Source organism: Passer domesticus, chromosome 3 (assembly GCF_036417665.1).
Source record: "Passer domesticus isolate bPasDom1 chromosome 3, bPasDom1.hap1, whole genome shotgun sequence".
NCBI classification, from domain to species: domain Eukaryota; kingdom Metazoa; phylum Chordata; class Aves; order Passeriformes; family Passeridae; genus Passer; species Passer domesticus.
Genome location: NC_087476.1, coordinates 115,461,570 through 115,486,251, shown reverse-complemented (window position 1 = coordinate 115,486,251; position 24,682 = coordinate 115,461,570). Strand labels below are relative to the sequence as shown.

At 45.2% G+C, this 24,682-nt stretch overlaps 2 long non-coding RNA genes across 4 annotated transcripts in view; one reads left to right on the top strand and one right to left on the bottom strand.

Moving 5' to 3' along the window:
- Window positions 1-24,682, bottom strand: part of LOC135297618 (uncharacterized) — a 46,993-nt gene that overhangs the window by 4,644 nt on the left and 17,667 nt on the right. The window contains exon 2 of the long non-coding RNA XR_010359551.1: window positions 21,087-21,174. This is a non-coding gene — a long non-coding RNA (uncharacterized LOC135297618). The remainder of the gene's footprint in view (window positions 1-21,086; window positions 21,175-24,682) is intronic.
- Window positions 15,238-20,925, top strand: LOC135297616 (uncharacterized). 3 transcript variants are annotated; one of them, XR_010359548.1, is made up of 3 exons: window positions 15,238-15,401; window positions 16,042-16,192; window positions 20,660-20,925. It is a non-coding gene; the product is annotated as an uncharacterized LOC135297616 (long non-coding RNA). The 3 variants fall into 3 exon arrangements; XR_010359547.1 differs by lacking the exon at window positions 20,660-20,925 and adding an exon at window positions 20,213-20,628 and having other exon boundaries at window positions 15,240-15,401; XR_010359546.1 differs by lacking the exon at window positions 20,660-20,925 and adding an exon at window positions 17,741-17,910 and having other exon boundaries at window positions 15,242-15,401.

Below are 24,682 nucleotides of genomic sequence, written 5' to 3'. Positions count from 1 at the left end.
AGTCCATGTAATGTCCAGATTTTAGCCATCTCCTGCCACCCCATGGCAGCCTGATGGCTGATGGAAGACCTGTTTGAGAAACATTATTCTTAACCACTATTAGGGTTATTATTAACATCACAATACACTTTATAGGAAGGCACAGACTGCCACATGCCAGGAAACTCAAAAGGATTTTTTTTGAGGACTACATTCAACAGCAAGAGTTTGCCAGATGGGAATAGATCCCACTCACCTACCGATTATCTTGTCCACCTCCACCTTATTTAGGGAAAGGTCTGAGATTTTGAGCTGAAAGAAGCTATAGTAATGCAAAGCACTACCAGGAACCAGGCAGCATAGCTGAATAGTCAAGTTTTTCTCAGAATGGGGCCACACAAATGTTAACAGGAATCCCCAGGGTTATATCCCCTTCCCAGCCCTGCCTCAGTGTGAATTGTTACTGTGAAGTGTGAAGATTTCCATCTGAGTTAACTTTTTTTTTTTTTTTTTTTTTTAAACACAGCAAACACTGCTTTTATCTAGGGGAATATCTGGTAATCTACTAAACCACTTACTGCCTGTGCAGATCGTGCAAGGAACATTTGAATACAGCTAATTGCTAAAAATAGCCCCATTTTCAGCAGCAGAGGAGCTGGCAGTTCTTCCAAGCCACGTTAAAAATACTGCTTGAGTGTGACTTCAGCAGACATGCTGCTGCCTGTGCTGCTGCCAGAGTGAGTGGGACTGCCTTGTCCCTGCCTGGGGTTTCCTCCAGCCCGTGACACAGCTCGTGGGTCCCAGGGCGAGCCGCGAGCTCTCAAAACGTGACTGCAGTGGCAGCCACCTACCTCGTGCCTGTGGCTTCCTCTTTGCAGATCTGCGTGTTTCCCACTGCCAGGACATATCCCTGGCTGTTAGACCAGGCTGGATGGAGCCCTGAGCAGCCCTGGTGTGGTGGGAAGTGTCCCTGAAGTCCAAAGTGAGTCCAAAGACTCACTGAAGTGTCTTTGGGGTCCCTTCCAGCCCAAACTCTTCCATGGTTCTAGCACCAGGCTGCAGTGAGCAAAATTTTACTTATCATGTGGGAACCTTTTGGTGTGCAAGCCTGAGGATCTGAAGGCAGAAAAATGGCAAGCTGGTGGCTGGCTGACATCTGCTGATGAGGAAGAGCAGCAAGTCCCATCTGCTGAGAAGTCCAAGCAGCCGTGATCTCTCTGGGCTGGGTGCTCTCCACTGGTAAGGGAGAAAGGCTGTGACAAACCAACGACTGACATTTTTGTGGGAGACATTTTGGTTATAATAAAGTTCAATAAATATGGGGAAAGTCTTTGGATTTTAGGGGGCAAACTTAGTTTTCTAAATAATACCCCCATTTCTAATCGAGAATCAAAAGATCACTATTTTTGGGGTAGAAAGTTAGAAGCATGAGGAGCATGCAATTTTCAACCAACATTAGCAGGAAGCCTTTGAAAAAAGCTGGTTTCTACTACTTAGGATGATGGAAGTTGTGCAAAAAGTGCAAGTGCTGTGGTTTTAAATCCAAACCCATTTTGTAGTTCTGCTTCAGTACCAAATCCTGTTTCTGATTTTACTTCCAAGTCATCCTTGGCTGCTCCAATTTGCCAGCCAAAGAGCCACAAAACGTCCCAGTCCCCAGAGGCTGTTAATTAGATTTAATTTTGCTTTGCTGCCTCTCAGAAGTACAGGATTGTAGGCAGAAAGGTGCAACTGATTCTGGATTCTCTGTGTGAAGCACGGGCTGGGAGCTGTTTGCCCCATCTTGAGCTCTTTCCCAAAGGTACATGGAAAGTGTTTGCTGGGACCTAACAAACAGCAAAAGCCCCAGAGAGACCAGTAAAACTGGCCCTAAAAAACAGTGTGGCCTTCAAAATTGAGCTGTAATTCTTTCTGACAGGTGTATTTGTAAATTTGATATCAAACTAGGGAGTAAAGCTTTAGGAGAAAAGAAAGAAACAATTTACAAAACAAATGTGCTACATTAACCAAGAAAGGAATTCTGTATCTTCCACTCAGTACAAGTTCCAGCTGAGCATCCATGTTTTATGGGACAAAAAAAAAAAACACCACATTTTAAGAGAAGTCATTCTGGTCTTATAAATAAAGACCAGATCCAAGGTTTGGATAGAGGGGAAAGAATAAAAAAGGCTACTGTTGATGAACCTAAAGCCAGAAAGGAACCAGACTCACTGAAGCTCAGGCTGGGTATGAAGAGGTGACACCCTGCTGCACAGCCACTCGTGGGATTGAGTGTCAGAAGCTTTTCAGCAAAGGATTCTCAGTGCTGGGACTGTGACTGTAGCTGCTCCTGCTGCCCTCCCAGACGTCCCTGTGTGCAGGACTAGAGGAGGAATGGCTCTGACAAAGCAGGGGGAGCCTTCCTGGGGGGAATTTCTGCCAAAAATCTGGCTAAAGTTGTGGAGACATCGTGTTTCTAACAGTGAGGGGCTACACTTCAGAGAGCAGACACACAGCATTTATTTCAAAGACAGAAACCCTGATCATTCAAGAGGGAAGTCTGCAAGCTCACAAGGGAGCTTGCTGAGCAGCAGCAGAAGGGGTTTGGAGCCAGGGACCAAAGCCTCCCCTCTGACCCTGCACAAAGGCTGAGCTCCAGGGCTGTAGGCACATCACACTGTGAAGATGAGCCTGGCTTAGCAGCAGTGTCTGCTTATTGAAATATCCTTGAAACATTCCTATTCCTTACGTTGTTCCCAGAAAATCCAATACACTCTGCCTGGCAAAATTTCTCACATTAATTGCAGTGACATATTGATCACTAATTAAACCTAATGATAGCTGTTGCTGCTAGCTGAATGCAGCAGCTGCCCAGCCTGGGTGCTGCAGGAACACAGACAATCCCTGCTCCTGCCTCAAGGACTGCTCCTCCTGATTTAATATGCAAAAAATACCAGGATTTTAAATATTAAAGCTCAGCAGATTAAATCAGTGGTGTTACACTGAAACTGTATAACAGGCAAAAATTACCCCAGCCTCCCCATTGTTGCACAGTGACTGCTCACACTGTCTCCCTCCCCTACTGCCCCTTCCACACTGTGGCAGGGCAGCAGCCTTTCCTTTTCTGGTCATATCCCAGACACATGGCAGTGGTGCCAGGAATGTAAATTCCCATTGCTGCTACATGGATGCAAAACCTTTTACAAATGGGTTTGGGCAGACCAACTCCCTTAGCCCCCTTGAGCCAAGAGTACAGGCACATCTGGGACTGAACAAAACCCTCCCAGTTCAGCTGGGGGCTGACAGAGCTCAGGAGCACTGTCGTGTGCTTCAGGGGACAGGCAGATGAGCTTTTTCCTAAAATAACACACATGCATCACGCGTGCACACATTGAGCATCTCTCAGTGTTTCCCCTCAGCTGAGATTTGTTTTGTCCCTACTGCCTAAAATTCCTTCTCCCTAAAAAATACCCCCCCTTTCCAAGCCCATAGCACACTTGCACCCTCACAAAGGGTTTTTGTTAGTTAATGGAAAGAAGTGTGATGATTAGAGAAGATTCCATTAATAAATTAACACGTTCCATCAAAGGGATCTCAAAACATTTCTGTCAACACATTCTTCATCTCACATCAGCTGAGCGAGGCAGAAACCAACAGGATCCCCTCTGCAAAGGGGAAAAGTGAAGCCAAGAGCCCACTGCATGCCAGTGGCAGAAGTCAGGACCCTCCAAGTCCCTGCCCCTTGCTCCAGCTCCTGGCTGAGCTTCCTGCTGGTGGCAAATCAGCTGCACGCGTGCTACAGGAGATGACAAAGTTATATAAGTACCAAGTAGCAGGATTATGGGTGTGGGGGAGAAAGATCTCCTGGGGAGAGGGGACATTTTGCATCAATCACTCCCTCCCCCACAGCCACCCACCAGCTGCAGGGATTTTTCTAAGCACTAAGGATGATGCCGTTTGGTACATTTTAATCAGTTTCTTACCCCATGGAATTGTGGTAGAAACGTTGCTTAAAAATAAATAAAAATAAATAAAACGTAGACACAGGGCAATTAGGGGCTTTGTAACCTGCAAAGGAGCTGCACTTCTGTGCAGCCTGGCCACTTCAGACACCAGAGCTACTCCTGACACCTCATCTCACCCTGCTGGGCAGCAGCTGAGTCAGATACTGCGCCTGCACTTAAAGAGTGACAGCAGCCTGAGAGCAAAGTGAAGCAGAAGAGCCTGGGAAAGAGCCCTGGCAGGGGGAGATGAGGTACTCAGATACACACTTTGCTGAAGGAAGTGAGGAAAACCAAGCTCTGTCCAAGAAGGAAGAAAGTGTGCTTGAAATGGGCTAAGGAATGTGTTCTGATCCCAGTTTGACACTAGAAAAACCCTTGGTGCTAGAGGTCAAAGTGGTGAGCCTTTGTCTACTTTAAAGAACAGTGAAGATCTTTTTCCCTGTCCTCATTTCCCTCTCAAGCCTTCAAATGTTTGGTTTTTTGTCCCGAGCCACATGGAGAGCAGGGAAGGTGCTGAGGCAGCTCTCTGGGACAGAAGGGAGCAGCACCCAGGGGCTGCTGTTGTCACAGTGGCCATGGCCAACCTGCCCAAAACAGCAGCCTTGGGGCTCCTGCTCCTCTTTGTTTATGTTAGAGCTGTGCTGAAAAGCCCTGTCCCTAGAGGGGAGAACACCAGGGGAGTAGAAGAGGACTGGAGAAGCTGAAATCACAGAGGGAAGTCTGGCCTGCTGCAGCAATCCCTTCTGGGCCATAAACCCATCATCTCTAATTTTAACAAAATGCCTGAATCTGACAGGCATGAAACACAATATCATCTAGGCTAGCTGTGGAGCCACAAAAATGAGTTTCATTTCTCACATTCCTTGGACAACCATAAGAACAAAAGAAATACCCAAATAGGCACCTGTACCCTGTCTCAGATCACCTGAGCCTGGACACTTTGCTGCAGCCTCCTCCACTCCCTGCTCAGTCCATCAGGATGCAGAGACGTTGTTTAGGGATGCTAAACACCTAAAAAAAATCTGCAGAAGTTGTAAATCTGCAGAAGCTCACTCCTCACTGTCTGGAGAGGTGCACGTTATTTCTTTATGAAATTCACCCCCTGCCAGCCTTGTGAAGGGCACCTTAGCCACAGTACTGGGCAATTTGGTGCTCATTTTACCCCCTGCCTCCGTGCTGGCCCACAGGAAGGGTCAGTGCCCAGGGAGGGCTTCTACAGGGTGGAGGACACACTCCTTAGGCAGCAGCCAGAGTGGGGTCAGAAAAACCTCGTGAACAAGGATGCTGTGGGCAGGGCAAACAAAGCACTTGCAGGGTGCTCACCATGGAAAACATTGCCAGGGAAAGGTGCTTTGGAAAACACGTGTGGCATTCACATTCTCTGAAAAAATTCCTTCACCCAGGGATTTTCTCCTGGGAAGCTGAAAAGCAGCAAGAGAGGCCTCAGAGAAAAGGTAAACTATTCTTATCTCATTTGCTTCTCCTGTGTTGTGCTCATGTGGAATGTGTTTGGAGATTATTTACCCACAGGTGATTGTTTCATCGGGTTCTGGTGTGAGCTGTTTTGACTCTTTGGCCAGCTGGGGCCAAGCTGTGTCAGGACTCTGGAGAGAGTCACAAGTTTTCATTATTATCTTTTTAGCATTCAGTAAGTATCCTTTCTGCCTTCTTTAGTATAGTATAGTACAGTATTCTTTCATAAAGTAATGAATTAGCCTTCTGAGAGCATGGAGTCCTCCTGGTCATTCCTGCCTTCCTCGGGGGTGCCTGAGCATTTACAATACAAATACACATGCCTGGTGTAAGGGTCTCCATGGGAATTCATCCCATCCAAGGCATCCAGCTGAGGTATTTCAGGTGAAGACTGACATCCCTAGGCACCTCCTCTGTCAGTTGAAAGACTCAATTTACCCCTGAGAGCAATTTTGTCCATGTGGGACCACCTCAGGGTACCTCAAAATTCTGCTTGCTCACCTGAGCTGCTGTAGCATGGCTGGTTTGTGCCTGTAACCCCTGTGGGCAGTGGTGTGAGCAAGAAAGGAGGGATCTCACCCTAGCAAACACATCCCTAGGAGCCAGATCCAGATCCGTGTAACTCTGCACACTCTCGTTCTGTGTCTCAGCCCACCCTGCAAACTCAGCTGTGGACCAGCAGCAAGCACCATCCTGATGCCAGGGTCTGGCCCCAACACAAGCCCAGCAAGGGTCCCAGCTTCCAGCACCTCCTCCCCTTTGCCAAATATGCTGAGAGGGGAGGAAGAAGACTCAGCAACAGGCTCAGCCCATCTGCTCCTTGTGCTTTGGTGCTGCAAAATTAGGGAAACTTCCTCTCAGCCCCTGCCAAGAGCACAGAGCAAAGAGGAGGTAGTGAGGGATGGAACACAGGCATGTGGGTGCCAGCCCTGCTGACTGCAGACGGGAGGCTTCCTGACCCATGGAAGAGAAAAGGAGTCAGCCTGGAGCAACATCAGAAAGTTCTCTCAGATTCCTCTGGCTGCACAAACACCAGAGCAAGAGGCAGGCACAGCCCTCCTGACTCTGTGGCAGAACTTGTGGCTTGAGAGCAGCAGCTGGCTGAAGGGAGTGAGAGCTGCAAGGCAGGGGCTGGTCCCTGCCTCTTGTGCCAGGACACAGGGATACAGAGGAGCTTCTCTTCCTGCCATTCCCAGACACATCTGTGCCATGAATAGGTCAGGAAACCTCTCCCAAGGAGCCCTCAGCAGCAGCACGTGCCTCTCCTCCTGGCACAGGTACCTATTGATCCCCAGCCAGGTGAGCTGACAGAAGCAAAGGTCCAAGAGCCCTGTTTCTCTGAGAGGCAGCAAAGAGAGCATAAAAACAAGGCAGGAAAAGCTCCCAGCCCATGCTAAGACAGAGTGAGGAGCCAGGGCAGCACGGAGGCAGCAGGTCTGTGCAGGCGAGTGGCTCCTGGGGCAGCTCCCTGGGGCTGGACACGTCCCAGGCCTGAATTCATCCTTCTCCAGAGGCTGCTCGGTGCTTTGTGCCACGTGTTGGTGCCTGGAAGCTGGACTGCTCTGCCCTCTCAGCCATCACCGTGCAGCACAGAACTCCTTCCAGCAGCTCAGCACTTCTGGCTTTACCCCACATCTGATCTGCTCCCCCACCCTGCCAGGACTGAGCTGTTATTAATGGACTTGAAAATCCGCCAAGAAAATCTCCCGGCCCAGATTTTGCCTGCCCTGTGCCCTTTTGCTGATTAACTCCAAAAAGCCTTCTGAGAAGCCTGCAGCTGCTGAAATGCACATCTTGCAAGAGGAAATCTGTCTTTCCTTTTTTTTTTCCTTTTTTTTTTTTAGCAGCAATTGCTTGCTTTTAGTAAATGGAAGAGTAATCTAGAAAACGCTTGACTATTAGTCCCACTCTTCCTTAGCATATCAGTTTACACTGCGCAGAAAGCTGTTATTAACTGATAATAATTCAGTTAATATCAAGTGCCTGAAATCTTGCAGCACAGTTGCCAGCAAATGGGCAAAAGCAACTCTAATTTATCCATCTGGTGTAGGGAGCATAAAAAGGAAAGTTGCCTTTGCTACGAGACAGAGGAGGCTGCAAAAAAAAAGAGACAGAAAACGACAGAAAAAAAGAAAGAAAAAATCCTGACACTTCTGTCCAGCTGGCGAGACCATTTGTGCCTGGGCTGGTAAGAAAGTGGCTGAAAGGAACACGTAACTTGGGAAAGGATGCTTAAAGGTCAAATAAAACTTGAGCATGACCAGGCATAGCCTAAAAAATCTTGAACCTTAAATCAGATTCTGATTAGCACTGGCTGAAGGCTGACATGACATTCTAATGTGGGGATTCTCAAATGCCCATGGCTCACCACCACTCCTGCACCAATCAATCTCTCTTTGACATGAAGCCAAGGCCAGGCCACTGGATATTTGGTGTTCTGTTCCAAACTATCCCCTGGATCAGAAGGAAGCCCTGGAGGCCCTTCAATTGCACTGCTAGTGCTGTGCGTTCTATCATCAGGCACTTCCCTGCTGTGTCTGCACTTGGATTTTATTTCCTTTCCCCTTCCAGGCTTGTGGGATCACAGAGTTTATACCACAGAGCTGTTCTGCTCCTGGCCAAAGCCAGCAGCACGGAATGCAGCTGCAGGCTGCTCTGTGTTTAGCCTGTATTGATTAAGCTACAATCTGTGTAGGAAGGGGAAAAGGAAGGCTCTGATGGGGTCAGGGCTCGAGCACTGCAGGGAAAGGCTGGAACAGTGCTACCCTTCATTCTCCAGAGGACAGCAGTGCCATTTCAGCCTGGTGCCCAGGGGATGAGCTCCCCACATCAGGAGGCTGCTGGGATGAAACAGGAGGGTGCTGGGCGAGGCAGTGGGGAAGGCAGCCAGAAGACAGCAGGCAGCTCTCTCAATCCCAGTCCTTGTGTGTCCTAGACTGCCAGGCAATGTGTGCTCTCTTTGCCCTCTGTGAGAGGTGTGGCACTTGTCTTCTGTTCAGTGGGCAGTTTTCCTTATCTCTTCTATGAACCACTCCTCCCCTGGGGGGACATCTGCTGATAACAGGCTATGGAATGTCACTGCATGACTGATAAGAACTGCAGCACCCCATTGGGAGATGCTCCACCCAGAGGGCGGAGCCAAACATTCCTACCTGGATATAATCTGGAGATTCTGGAACACGAGCACTGCTTCTCCACTGGATTTCCCAGAGGAACAGCAGCTGCCTCTTCTTCCACTGGATCTTCAGAGGAAGACTACACCCTTTTCTACAGGATCCCTGCTCCAACAGAGCCACACCTGACACTCCAGGAGGGCTGCAGCCACAATTCCAATTGGACTAAACCAACACCCTGACCAACAGGGTGTCAAGTCATATTCTGACTCTGTCAGTGTTGTTTTAGTTTACTGTACTGTTTATTTTAATTTTTTATTTTCTTCCCTAGTAAAGAACTGTTATTCCTGCTCCCATATTTTTGCCTGAGAGCCCCTTAATTAAAAACTTACAGCAATTTGGAGGGAGGGGGTTTACATTTTCCATTTCAGGGGAGGCTCCTGCCATCCTTAGCACACACCTGTCTTTCCAAACTGAGACATCATGCTGTGAAGGTGCTCTTACAGGACAAATGTTTTTCATTTACTGCCTCTCTATGCCTCACTCACTTTTTCTTTCAGTTTCCAGCAATCCTGGCTGTTCTACCCCAAAATGACTCCCTTTACCCCCACTAGGGAACAAGTTTAATGGATATTTTTTAAAACAGGAGACCTCCACCAAAGGCTGTCTGCTCAGCCCAGGCTGTCCTGGCCCTATCCCCATCCCTCAGGCACCTCCAGTGCCTGCTCTCCAGCAGCTGGGGCACCTCCTCAAAGCCATCACTGCCCCTCACCATGGCCCAAGTGCCACTGCATTGCCTTGGATCCACCCAGATATCCACCCAAATTCTCTAGGGAGGAGTCCATGCGAAATTCATCAGAGATTATGCCATTAAAAATCAACAATGGACAAGCCCAAACCAACAGACAGAATCCTCAATCTCCATTCGTTTTTTTTTTTTTTGTGTGTGTGTTTTTTTTTGTTTGTTTGTTTGTTTGTTTTTTTTTAGGGTCCCTTGCAGTGCAGCATTGGGCTGGAGCTTTGTCAGTGTGACTGTTCCCCTTCACTAGCTGACAAAATGCCCCAAACTTTCCTGGACCTGAAAAGACCTGCCCTTGTGAGTTATTTTGCACCACTTGTCAATAGATAGTGACAAATCTTCCTTCCCCCCAGGGCTTCTCTCACAGCTGCCAGCTGCTCTTTTTCCTGGATGAACACTGAATTTGCCCACTTAGGTACTGCTGTTCACAAGTGTGACAGGAGTTTATCAAGTCCCATCAGGGCTGAAGGAACCTCTGGGAATTCAGCTCCTGTTTCTCACCTCTTCCCCCTCTTTCATCCCTGTTAAGAAAAGCTTTCTTTGGCAGTGGCTTGGAGAACACAACATTAAATCTGAGCCCGAGGGGATGAGGTGAGCAAGAGGAAAATGGGGGCCAGAACTCTCTTTGGTGAGGCTCAAAGGTGGCACCACTGGAAAAGTTGGAGAGCTGCTAATTGAAGGGTTTCTGGACACAGGGATTTCAGACTAATGCTGTAATCAAAGTTAGCATTTAATTATTTATCACAAGGGAAAGGAAAAGCCCTTTGAGGCTTCACTTTCTGTCCCCTCCACCTTTGTGTTTCCCAGGAGAATCAGTATTTGTGGTTTTTTGTTGCTCGTTGCAGTGAGCTGGGAAGGTTTTCCTAGCTCCTTGCACGTGGGGATGGTCATTTGTGGAGGGTGAAAAGATGTTTGCAGTCTTGGCTGGCTAAACCCCCTCCCCTAGGCAGCAGTAACAGCACTCTCCTAATTGTTAAAGCAGCCATCTGACACCAGCTGGCTTTCCCAGAGTGGCACAAACCAGCCACCCTCTGCAAGTGACTGAGCAAATCAAACAGCTTCATGTGGCTGGTCCCCAGAGAGTGACAAATCTGCCCCTCTGTGCCACCACACAGCAGGAGGAGCTGGAAGTTCCAAACATGTAGGTGGTTTCCACCCATGCAGAGAGAGAAGGGGAAATGCCAGTCTGCCCCTGGAGTGATTAATCCTGCAAATAAAGCAGCATTTGCTTCAAACAGGGATGAGTTTTCTTTAATTAACAGTGATTTCCATTAAAGCTGGTGGCTCAGATCAAATCTGAGAGCTCATTCACCAGCTCCCCTGTCTCTGTGGAAGGGACCAGGTGGGAGGTTTGTGCCACTCTGAGGGACTGAAGAGGCCTCAAAGGTCTGCCAGGGGCTGGCACATGGAATAAGGGATGCATAAATAGTTTCTGCATGGAATTTTAGGTGTTTGCTTGACTAAAATCTTCCTGGGAACCTCACAGCAGCCACTGCAGTCTTCCCAGGCAGCTGAGGTTTGAGAATCACAAAGCTGTCAAGCCTTTCACTCAGATCCATCTCAGTGCTTTTGTAGAGCCCTCTCATGTCACTGATGCAGGTGTGACAAAACACATCTGGCTCAAGGAAACAGCTTTCATCCAAATCCTGTTACTGCTCTTGGATCCCAGGGGCTACACCAGGAGTGGCCATAAAACACAGAAATGAATCAGAAGTGATTGGAGCTGCAGAGGAATTGAGGGGATGGAAGGAGGTGTGTATGCATGGGGAAAAAAAATAAAAAGCAGTAGGAATTGCAATAAGTCAAGAAAGACCCACATTTGATTAGCAGGCACACTCCCAGGGAAGTGATTGGGAATGAATCTATGCCACTGCACATCTTCACCCTTGATCTTGCAAAAGAGAAGGAGAATGGAGCTTGAACGGAAAGGAAAAAACGCTGCCACAAAAAGCCCTACACCAGCTCTTGATCACATTGGGACTCTTGGTGAAAATATTTCCTTCTGAATTATCAAAACACGAGCACAGAGCAGCAAGAAATAACCACAAAATGAAATGAGACTGAAGATTAGAGTGGTGTCTCTGGGAGGCAACATTGTCATCTGGCCAAGGCACTGTAGCCCAGCTCAGTGACAGAGTTTAGCCAAGGGAAAGCCTTGTCAGGGCAGAACACCTTGTTTTATTAGAAAACGTGGTCTTTGCAAAGTGTGAGGAAAAGAAGGCACAAGATTTGGGGTGGAGTTTTAGATGTCTCATCTTACAGAATCCTGGGCAGGCAGAAGCTTCTCCTGCACAGTGCCAGCTCCATCTTTGCTCTCACATGTCTTCATGGGGAGGAATATCTTTGGGGCAGGAGATTGCCCTGATATCTTCTTGGATGTCTGTTTACTGGAGCATGTCTAACAAACCAATATCTGAGTGCAAAAGCATTGGATTCAACATAGAAGGAAATCAGCAGGAATTAGTGTGAGAAAGTCTTTGTATTTCTTGCCAAATAACACAAAAAGATAAAACAAAATACAAAAAAACCCCAAAACAAAACAAAAAAACAACAAAAAACCAAACAAAAAAACCCACCAAACAACAAAAAAAACCCACCCAAAAAACAAAAAGGATCAAACTTTCCTTCAGCAGCCTGTTGCTGTGCTAACTTTCTCTCATTTTGTAGTGACAAATTATATTCCAGTGTAATACACAGAATAGTAAAGTTCTTTCAAATGCTTCAGAAATGAGACAAAATGAAGCTACATTTTGATATCTATCTCAGGCAAGTGTCACCAATTAACTTAGTCCCTTCATGACTTATTTCCCTTATCCTCACAATTTCTCAGTGAGGGTAGACTGTGCTGCTCTCCATTCCATGGGCCCCCAAGGAGCCATGGCACAGAGAAACAAGGGGCTTTTTTGCATTTCCCATTTTGATTCTCACCAGGTTAAAGTCGTGGCAATGTAGTGCTCAGAACTGAAAAAAAACCCAAAAAACAAAAAACAAACAAACAAGCAACAAAAACCCCCCCAAACAAACAAAACAAAAAACCAAAACAAACAAACAACAATAAAAACAACAACAAAAACCAACCAACCAAACAAAAAAACCCCACAAAAAAAAAAAAAAAAACCCAAATCACAAACAAACAAGCAAAAATCTCCTCATCCCTGTAAGAAAAGAAAGCATCAGGGTCCAGTCTGCATTCTGCTGTAACAGTTCAGTGTTGAACTCTGCTCTCCAAGTCAGTGACTTTATGCTGCCTTGCTTAACCAAGCCAGATCCAGGGGCAGGGTCATGTGTGAATCCAAATACAGAATTTCAGGCCTGCTTTGGTTTCTTTGAACTGGCTGCTCTATTTCAGTGTTTCAGAAAGAGCTGGCCCTCTCAGTTCTGGTAGGAAAGGAAAGGAAATACCTTCCCAAGGTTCCCTCCCTTTATGTAAATAAGCTGCAGCTGCAGCAGCTGATGGAAGCAGCAGGATTACAACCCTATTTCATTTCAGTACATGTAATACATGTCCCTGTTGGTTATTCAGAGTGTATATAGTGCTCTGTGCACCTGGCAGAGTAAGAGCAGAATCGATGGTTATTAGTCCCCAGATATGTGCTTAGTTCAGTCATTTGCCCAATTCTATTACCTGGGTATTTGCTTGAATGAGGAAGTGAATGGCTTTGGCTTTGTTCATTCATTCTTCATTCACTTCAAGCAAATTAAATCCTTGGTATATGCTTGCACAGGCACAATAGGTTTTAAATTAACTCATCCGAGTAAATCAGACCCAGGCCCAACACATTAATTCCATAATCAACAAAAATGGAGCAGAACTACCCCTGTACTCAGTGCTGGTGAGGCCACACCCAGAACACTGAGCTCAGTTTTGGACTTTCTTTCACTACAAGAAAGACACTGAGACACTGGAGCACGTCCAGAGAAGGGCAACAGAGCTGATGGAAGAGAACAAGTCTTAAGAGGAGTGTCTGAGGAGCTGAGCTTGTCCATCCTGGAGAAAAGGAGGCTCAGGGGAGATCCTGTCACTCTCCACAACTGCCTGGAAGGAGGCTGTAACCAGGTGGGGTCAGTCTCTTCTCTCAGGAAACAAGTGACAGGATGAGTGGACACGGCCTCAGATTGTGCCAGGGGAGGTTCAGATTGGACATTAAGAAATAATTGTTCACAGGAAGCATAGAAAGAAGCAACCCAGAGAAGCAGTGGAGGTCACCATCTTTGGAAGTGCTCAAAAATGTGTGGCTATGGCACTTGAGAAAATGGTTTGGTGGTGAACACGGTGGTGCTGGATTAACAGCTGGGATGTGATGGTCCTAGAGCTCTTTTCCAACCTTTACAATTCTATGATTCTACCCCTGGACCACCATGTTCTATTAACTCTGGCCCTCTGGAATTCAGAGCTGACAAATCACTTGGTGATCAAGAATCTTACTAGAAGAATATTCACACACATAATATATACAAATGATAAAGAAATTAATAAAATCAATCAATCATAGGCAGGAATAAAAAGCTAGTCTTATGCAGAAGGTGAGATTTGCCTTAAGAAACCAATTGTATCATTACACCAAACTAAATAATGGAATCTTTCCTGATTTGTACAGCTTTTACCTATACTTCCCAGAAGTTAATAAGTCTTTCCAGAAATATGTTACCATTGCATTCAAATGCAGCTTGCATTATTTATTTTAATTACATAGCCAATTTAAAAAAAAAAAAAAGTAAATGAATGCTTTATTTCATTTCCCCACGGAGCACCTATGAAGAGGGTGAAAGTTTCCATATTTATGTCTGCATTTTATTTTCCCAGCTTGTCCTTGTGCTGATTCAGGAGGCTCAGACTCACTCTGGCAAGGCCACCCCTTAGGTCTCAGCAGATAGAGGGTTACAGTGGCTGCTGCTCCAAGCTGGCAGTCACTCAGCAAGAGAACCCTGGTCCCATTCCCAGCCACTCATAACAGTTCCTTTAATTAGTTTCTCCCCTTTCCCTAAGAATTGTCCAGCTCATCCAGAAAAGGCCATTTTGCTTGTGATAACCTCATGCAAATAATCTCAGCTTCCATGGCATCATTTCTCCCTCACTCCTGGGCAAAGGTCAGGGTAGGAAATACAACAGGGAAACTGTTCCCAGCACATTCCCACTGCTGGGCCTCTGAGTTTCATGGTCCATGCTGACTTCTCCTGTGCTGAGTAATTGTTTGGAGATGTCACTGCAGCCATGATCTACACTCAAGGCATGGCTTGCTGCAGACAGGATTTATTCTTTCAGAATCACCTTGCTATTATTGCAATTAAATTGTTCCTTCCCTACAAACACAGTGGTAGTTGAAGATTTTCTTTGAGTGTTTCTGTAGGCAACCTTAGCATGACAAAAGGACATTCATTCAAGAGCTGCATGTTTCCATCAGACTTTAATCTCCTGAAAACAAAATTTGAAAGCATGTTTCCAGCAGAGCTCTCTTTAACCAGGGAGTTGCTAGGGGAAATAAAAGGCCTTCACAGGTAAGTCAGGAGTTATTCACAGGACCTGACATTCACTTCTGTTACTGCAAAGTGTTTGACTCTCTGAGTCACATAAAATATTTTTGATTAGAAAAATACATTAAGGGAAAAAAAAAAAAAAACAAACTCCAAAATGAAAATGAAGTAAAATGCAAAGAGAATCCCCAGGGGAACTGAAATCACAGCCTCTCTCACAACTGGTCTCAGCTCAGAGCTAGCCTTGCTCCACTCCTTTTCCCAGCTTGTTGCCACTGCAAATCAGTGAGAATCTCTTCCTCCTCTCCCATGGTGCTGGCTCTGCCACCTGAACTCAATTTCTCTGTGACCAGAGCCAGTGAAAGTAAAGCCACAGAACCATGCAGGGGTTGAGGGAAGAACATTCCCTTCCCTACCTGGCAGCTGTGAGGTCACTGATGGGAAACTGCCCTCCAAAGTGCCCTCCACTTGTTCCCCCCTTCTCTCTCTCTCCAGGGCCCAACTCAACTCCCTTAGCCAGGAACTGAGCTCAGCTGACTCCAAGCAGCTTCCCAGCTGAAAAAAAAAGTGTTACTTGTAGAGGTCTTTAATAATGCTCCTCCAAGTCCATCTCCCTGTGTTCCTTACATCCTTTAATGATATTCTTCCAAGTCCATCTCCCTGTGTTCCTTACATCCTTTAATGATGCTCCTCCAAGTCCATCTCCCTGTGTTCCGTACATCCTTTAATGATTCTCTTCCACCTCCCTGTGTTCCTTACATGTTCAGCCCTGATAATGAATTTATGCCCTTGTACCTCATGACCTTTTTCTTTCTTTGTTAATATTAAAAGGCCACTTTTTTTGTGGATATTTCCTAACATGATGATGGCCATATTCTTAGTGTCTGAAAGAAATAATGCAGTGTTCCCACAGCAAGTTCTTCTGCAGGAGCAGCCAGCACCCTGAGCCACCTGCCAGGCTCCTCATCCAGAGGCCAGGCACCCATCCCTTGTCCCAGGGACACCTTGACAGGCAGGGAACAGCCACAGCCCTGGCACTGCCTGGCTCCTCCTTTTCTTGGGAAAGAGGAATTTCCCAGCAATGTCTCCTGGCTCTCTGTGCTGGTTATAGGATGGAGTAAGACCCACACTTGTTGCAGAGCTGCTCTGACAGGGACCTTTCTATCTGTTTTCCCTGCTTGAGTAAATCAAATAATAAAGGAGTCTTAACCTTTCCCAGCAGGACAAAGGTGACCAAGGCTCCAGGGTCACAGCCAGTTCTTTGCTGCTTTCTGAATGTATGAGCTCTTCCTTGGAAGTCTGACACAGCTCTATAAAACAGAGGAATTGGTGCTATACTTCCATAGCACAAGAAGTTAACTAATGTTTACAAGGTGAGACTAAATGTGATATATGTTTAAATTTGATTAATAGACCTTCCCATAACACTTCACATTGCTATTTACTAGCATTATTTTTCCTGGGCTATTTTCAGCAGCATTTTCCCATATGTAACTTGAATTTATTGTCCCTTCTCCTATTTAAATTATTCCTACAGAAAAGGCTGAGAGCTTAATAAGAAATCTGAATGGTACCAGTGTATTTTATCTCAGCTGGCAGATCTGACACCTCTGAATTAGTGCAGTGCTTTGTGTTACATTCTGCTAGTGAGGGCTGTGAGTTCTTGTCAGATCCCATAAAGCAAACAAGGTGGATCCTTGAATGGAAACCTCAGAAGAACACCCACATGCCACGTGAAGTAATACTTCACCTTCTGAATCATCACTTTTGCCCCTGAGTCATTTCTACAGCAGGAGTTCAGCTAGGTGGCTGAGGTTATTTGCTGAGAATTATTGTAGTTACTACAATTCAAAATACATTCAGAGGGAGTCCTTACCACCTGTGGTCATTAAAGAGCTCAGAATTATTACCCCACAAAGAACAAAACAATTTATAGGTATTTTTCACAGGCAGTACTATCTTAAAACATCCTGCCAGCAATTTCTCTTGGATTCAGTAATTTTGTCCTTTTGTCTGCCTGCAACAATACCAAACCTACAAGGTTTTATTTTTCCCAGGCACTTGGGAATAACCAAACGCTGACCCATGCAGCAGCCTGAAGGAATTTCTGGAGAATGTGGAAGGGAGCTGCAGGTGCTTGACACCCCTCTGAGTCTGGCCCCAGAGGAATGTGAGCTCTGGGAGCAGCTGAGCCCTGCAGAACCCTCTGAGCTCCTCCTGCCCCTCTGAGGGCAGTGAGGACCAGGAGAACGTGCCTTCAGAAGGAAATCCACCCTTGCACACCTGAAGGGGTGCTGATGCACCCGGTGCTCAGGCTCTGCACACACCCCTGGCATTTCCAGGGTTTGAAGACGTGATGCATTCTGAAAATGGGCTGGCTCCTTGGGGCCCCTGCTCCTAGCACAGAGGTGTGCCTGAGCTGCCAAATTGCAACCTGTGCAATTTCATGCCTGGATCTCAAAAATGCCCACATGACACCCTTTTGCACCTGGAATCTGGGTTTAAGCATCATCTTTATTTTTCCACATTATTAGCTCAAATCCTAGGTGCCTAGTCCTAGTTGCCTTTGTTGCTTTGTGAAATTAATGCAAAATTCAGCCACAAATATTAATTTTTATTGCTTTAGAACAAAAAATGATAGCCTTCTCCAAGTGTTTCTATGAGCCCTAAGAGACATGTTGTCCCTGGTCCATTCAGTGGGAAGAATTACATTTTCCTGTACAGAGCCATTTATAATTTATTTTTAATATGTGTGTGTGGCATGGTTTTGTCTAGAGATCTTGCTACTGCAGCTCATGTAATTTAATATTTCAGGAAGATTAGGATAAAAAATGGCTTGTAGAAACTCTATGGCAGCTTCATTACTTAGGTCTCTTTGTAACCATGAAAGTTAACCCAGGCTTCTTGTTTCCCTGCTGTAGGTACAATGGCTTTTCTGCTTTGTTTTGTTTTTGATTCCATTAGGGATCCTCCCTATTGACTTGTGACTTCCCTCAGTGACAGCTACGTGACCTTTTTGACATATGAGAGTGAATCAGCCTAGATGTAAAATGTGAAATATTGCTTCAGTAAAAATGGGTGATCAAAACCACGCTGGGAACAGTGACTGCTTATTTATCACGTTTTCCCTGAAGAGCCTCAAAGTGTTATCAGTGAAAAGCCTGAGAAAGCTGTGTTGTCAAAAAACTTGTGAGACTGAGAAAACATAATTGCTTCATTATGTAAGAGCGCTTTGTTGTAGCTTCTGTTGCCTTGCTGTCTAACAGAGACAATGCTCGTGGTTTTAGCTTCTCAGCTCAGCTTTGGCACTAGGAATTGCTCACCAAAATATTTTTATTTACTTTTGTACCCATCTGACTGGAATGGTGTTGTCAGATGAATGCTTGATGTCACACCAAGGGGTTTAGAAGTAACCGAGCCCGAACCAGAGATCCCCATGTTCTCAGAAGCCAATTTATTATTTTGTGATCTAGAATATATTAGAGAACATTATACTAAAGAATACGGAAAGAATACTTACAGAATATTAAAAAGATAATAATGAAACTTGTGACTCTCTCCAGAGTCCTGACACAGCTTGGCCCTGACTGGCCAAAGAGAAAAAACAATTCACATGAAACCAATGAAACAATCACCTGTGAGTAAACAATCTCCAAACACATTTCAAAGGAGCAAAACACAGAAGAAGCAATGAGATAATTATTGTTTTCCTTTTTCTCTGAGGCTTCTCAGCTTCCCAGGAGAAGAATCCTGGGCAAAGGGATTTTTCAGAAAATATGACTGTGACAAGGGATAATAGCTTTTCATCCCTGTGATCACACCCAAACAACGCCCCTTACAGCAAAACATGGTCTTGGGACTGGCATAAAGGAAATTTAGGTATATCTTGCAGGTTTATGCCAAAATTAGATCCATACTGACCTAAACTGTTTGGGAACTATTACTAGCCTGTATCCTGTCCATGTACTTAGAATGAGGCACCCAAATCTCAACGGTTCCCTAGAAATTAATAGGATAATAATAATGTTTTGACTTCTAAAGATCTGTTTGTCCCAAGCTGAGAAAAAGAAGTTGCCAGCTCACATCTCTCCATGAGTCTGGAACAGAAAATAACAAGGATGATGGCTCGCCATCTGTTCAGCCACTGATATGGAGAGGTTGGAGGATCTCAGTCCAGTTCTTAGCAGATGTCTATCGGCAGAATCCCTGCCCACTGAGGGGCTGCTCCCCCGTGTGCACTCAGCTGAGAGGAGAAGCAACACAACACCAGCCCTGCCTACACTTTGCTGTTGGACAGACACATCCAAGTCCCTCCTTGGAGGGGCAAATTCCATTTCAAAGTGCCTGAACACCCATGTCCTGCTGGCACAAGGAAGAGCATTACAGTAGTTTGGATCCAACTGGAGCCACACAGCAGATTGCTCCAGGCTCCCACTGGTGTGTGTCACACCCCTTTAATTATCCCCATGACAAGGCACTAACAGGGAAAGCTCTCTAATATATTATTCCCATTCCAACAAGCTATTAGCACCACAACTGAGAATTTTTCTGCTGGATGCATTCTCTCACTCCAGTTACACGTTCCTTTGCTGCATCTGTAAGCTGTATCAACTTTTGAAACGTTTCAATTTCACTTCAGAAAGACAGTGCACCTGCAAATCTCAGATCATAGAGGGGTCTGCATTCAGAGCTTCACCAGTCTGCTGTCTACAGCAAATTGGAAAAAAGGCTGTTAATTTAAAACTACACCACAGGATATGCCTTCCAGATGAGTTACTTCATATTTGAATGAGCACTTGCTTTTCTCACCTACAAGGTTTTGATTGCCACTAATCTTGCTGGATGTAGAGTCCTGGATCAAACTTCAGCACAGACTTTATGCAGTCTAAAAGGCTTTGGAGGAAAGTTCTGTGCTGGGAGGTGTGCTCACAGACACAGATATTTTTCCCTGGACTGATTTAATGGGCAGATGAAGCTCCCAGCTTCAGTCTTCCAGCCTTGAGAGGCCTCTGCAGAGGTCCCTGGGGAACCTGCTCCTGTTCTTGCTCAAAATACTGTGATGGGAGCTGGCTTTGCCCATCCTTGTCACATATTACAGCCAGCCTAGAGGTGTGTGCAGTGGGGAAATGGCTCATCTTTGGCCAAGGGATGGTGAGGGAAAAATAGAAAAAATTGGCAATATATCCTGTTTCTGAGCAGAGAGACAGCTCATATATGACCAGGAAACTGTGGAAAGAGATAAGATGGAGAATGAATGGGAACCACTGCTGTCCTTGTGTTACACAGACTGGCTGGGGAGCACAAGCATCTCCTCTTCTTTGAGCACCCCATGGGCATCACTAACAGCAGACACGTCTCAGGATCTACAAAATCTACCCTTTTCTTTCCCTCAGATACAAACCTGGATTCTGTTAGTCTTGGAAAATGCACTGAGAAAAACTGAAGTTCACGAGTCACTGGCAGCTCATGGCTGGAGACACATCCTGAAGAATCACTATTGATTTTCTGTGCTCTCAGACTCACCCCTAGGCAGAATTTCTTGGCCACTACCCAGGGACAGGATGCTGAGCCAGATGGACCTTTACTCTGAGCAAATGTGGCCTTTCTGGTGTTCCCATGTAAAGTATGACAAACTGGTACTTGCAAAAAAGCAGTAAAATTTTTAATTTACTGCTGACAAAAACATCAGTTTAATATCCATTATATCTGCACCATTAAAAGTCCTGGTACATGCTTCTTGTTTTGTAGTGAAAACCCCACTCAATAAAAGCAAAAATACTCAGGCTATTTACTAGCTCCTTCAAGAGATGTTGCTTCTAAATTTTCTCATTCTCTTGTAGTTTTGACATTAAAGCCACAAGGAAGGATAAACTGATATTGCAATGAAGAGCCATCAGAAGAACAGTTCCTGCAAACCTCTGTGAAAAGTTTGGAGAGCAGCCTGGTCAGCTGCTTTCCTTGCACACTGTACAATCTTATTGGGAACATGGGTAGTTTGTCTTCCTCTGAGAACTCCATGAGGGCATCAAACCACAGAGGAGTATGTCTACAATGGTTGAACAATATTGGCAGACCCTTTTTTTCCTAGAACAGACCTGTTATTTTAAAATTAAAAGCTGCCACTTGAACACTGGTAGTTTCAATCTTGATGACATCTTTTGTACAATTTTTGTGGATTTTTTAAGCTACTTTTTTTTTGAGGAAAACCATCCACAGTTACATCTTCATTATTGCTTTGAAAGGAAATCAGTAATGAATGACACGTACCTCGCAAGGGTAACTACCCAAGTTCAGAGCAGATGAAGAATTCCTGGCTTGGCAAGGTGATGCCTTGTGGGATTCACATTCTCTGAGCCTGAGAGAAGCAGAGAAGAGAATGATCAAAACAATTCTTATCTCATTTGCTGCTCCTGTGTTTGTGCACAAGTGGAATGCATTGAGGAAGGTTGTTTACCTGAAGGGAATTGGTAATTGGGTTCTGGTGTGAGTGTTTTGTTTTCTTGACCAATCTCTGCAAGCTGTGTCCTGACAATTGGTCAGGAGACAGCCACGAGATTTTGTTCACTTGAGTTCTTGTTCACTTTCAGTTCAGATCTAGTGTAATATAGCATAGGATAATATAGTATAATAAAGTAATTAATTAGCCTTCTGAATCAATGGAGTCAGATGCATCATTCTCCCCAGATGCCGGGGTTGCCTGCTTCTCCAGTAATGGCACAGGATGACACAAGGCAAACAGCAGGCTGCCCACTGCAAGGAACAGTAAAATTATGTCCTCCCTCTCATCTCTGGGTCATTGATTCCATAAGCAGGTGGGACAATGTCGGAACCCAGGACATCCCTCTGGGTGCCCTGGATGGCTTGTGTCCCTGGCAGGGGCTTGGAGACCCTGGCAGGAAGCCAAAGACACTTGGGAATTCAGTCTTAACCCATGGAGCAAATTACCAACTTTGTATGAAGAATTACAACCCACAAAAGTTAAAGTAGCACAATAATAGTAGCTGTCACCGGGTGAAAAATGGAGTTTTGGGGATGTTATTATAGGGGGTCTAGGAGGCAAGATGGAGGGATTTGGGCAGTGTCCTGTCCTTCTTCCTTCTTCTTCCTAGCCTCCATCTTCTGTGTGATGGTGGCACATTTAGATTGGCCTAAAGTAGAAGTAGACAGTCTAACATAGGTGATAGGTATTGGAAAATAATGATAAATAAAGTATATGTAACTCATAGTAAAAAAAATGTAGACACCAGCCCAGGGGCAGGCAGTGTGCCCTTGACAGAGCTGCAGATCAGACCTCTGCAGGTCTGAGAGAAAATATTTTAGATAATAGACAATAAACAACCTTGTGAACATGAGCCGAAGAATCCTGACCCTTTCTTCAGCCACTGGGCTGGGAAAAAAGGACTCTCAGGTCACTACAAAAGCAGAAAACCCGAGAGGACAACATTAAATTACAGCTTCAGCACTGGCACTTGCTACAATGAGCACAAAGGCTGTGGGGCACTGAGCTCCTACTGGTGGCTGTGACCAAATGGATCTTCTGTGGTGACACCGAGGACAAGCCCAGAAGGAAGTTTGTTTTGTCAGACACAGCAGTGGTTGGGTGTCAAAACCTTGGGGCTGGCCCTCAGCTCCATGCAATGCACCAGTGCTCTGCCCTTGCAGCTGAAAATGCATCCCTGAAATCACATTTCTTGCACTGAATGATTCAAGAGCTGCTGGTCCCTTGGCCTTAGACCAGCTGGTGACAAATCCAGGCTGGGGGTCCCTGAGTGAGCTGTTGGAGCTGAGTGCTGGGAGTGCTCAGAGAACACCTTATCTGAGGGATAAATGACAAATTTGTTTGTGTATACAGATCCTTTAAGAAGAACTGCTTGCATGACCTTTGATTGAAATGTCTCCTTAGATTTGATGTCTTACAACTTGGACACTTTTCAGTGACATGGACCCATCCTTCCTATGTTGGCCAAGTTTGGATGAGTTTTGAAGGCTTGTCCAAAATGGATGTCTGTTAAAAATATATACATTTAGTCCAGATTACTGGACCTTTCCTTTGCCTCTTAAAAGTTCTTGCACATGCCTGTGACCTCTTAAAAAGAATACTGGATTTACTGCAGTAGGAGCAAACCCATCATTAGCTCCAAAGAGAATAACATTTCATTGCCCAAGTAACATGTATTGTTTTATAACACTGTAGTTTTGCTTTCCTTAACAAAGATGCAGGTACTGAATTATTGAATTCAGCTCTGCTTTTTTCACCTAAACACAGATACTCCTCAAGTATTTCCTCAGGACTGTGCAGTAGAGTTCATTCATGAAAAACAAAATGTAAAGCTTTTTACAGGGTTGCATCTTGGAGGAGGCTTTTGTAAAGATACTTTTAGAGAAGCATTTGATTTTCTAACTCCAAAATATAAGCTAATAATTATAATTTTAAAAATTAAAACCCAGTTGATAATGTTAAAAATTAACCATTGCCACACTTTTCCAAAACAATTCTTGATAACAAGAAAATGCCACAAAGCAGTTTTCATTTTGAAGCTGTTCAATTTCTTCTTTGCTTTAAACACACAGACTACGTTTTATTCTGCTTCTGTGTAAAGTCCTCCCCACAGAAAGCCACATTGTTTCCCAAGTTTATCCAGGTGAAGTTTTGAGCAGAGCTTTTTTCCCCTTCCATTAGGAGAGCAAACCTGATGCTGCAAAAGCAAGCATAATCCTCTCTGCATCACTACTAACTGCACTTTAGAGTACTTGTAAAAACACATTCTGCTAGCCAGGCAGCCACATTAGAAACAGCTGTGGGTCATGCCAAGTACTGCTAGAGAGATTAATTCATCTTCTCTTGTAAAATTTCTCAGAAGAGAATCACAACCCCCAATTTAAAAAAAAGCACTTTTGGTTTTGGGGACTGAGCCAATTAATTTTTAAAAAGCAGATGGGTCTCAGCTTGGTCCTTTCAATGTAACTTGGATGTACTGCATTGAGCAAATGCCTAATAACTTTGTGGGTGTTTGCTTAGAAATGGCATTTAGTTTAAACACTGGTTCAGTATCTGTACTTTAAAGGGTCAAGTGGAGCTGCTGAATTTGCAAGAGAAGAAAATTCAAATGCTTCCCTTGGTCATTTAGAAAAGGTGGAACTTTGAGTAAGACTAGGGCAGTAAATAAAATTCAGGAACGTGGCAGAGACAGCACAGCTTGTGCACTGATGCAAACACAGAGGCACCTGATGTGCAAAGGATTGCTCACATTTCTGAGTCATGTTAGAATGAGACCTGAATCAGTTGGGTTGGAAAAACCTCCAAAGTCAAGTCCAGCCTACGAGCAAACACCGCCTGGTCAGCCAGACCATGGCCCTGAGTCCTTTCCTTGAAGGCTCCAGGGACAGTGGCTGCACCACCTGTGCTGCTGGGGAAATCCTCTCCTGAACTGCCACCCTGTGAAGTTCTCCTTGTGCCATTAATTAATGAATTAACTCATTAAATAGTGAATCTGCCCTAGAGGAGGCTCCTGGATGAGAGGTCACTCTCAGATTCAGCCTTTAGGTGCACATAGCCACGATCCAGAGATCCAACACAGTCTCAAACCTAGTTTAGATCACAGGGGGGAAAACCCTTCAATTCTTTCAGGGCATCCTAGTGAGAAAACCAAACCCCTGGCAGTGAACCAGCTCTGCTCATTGAAGTGGGTCAATACCCAGAGACCTGGCACACAGACCCTGGTGTTCATTGCAGTGAGCCTCCTTTACACTGTCCAGGGACTTCTGGCCAAGTACAGATTTCAGAACACCACTTTGTGTGAAAAGAAATGGGAGGATAGTTTCCATCTGGATACAAATACCAGCTGCAAGCCAGTTTTCACCCT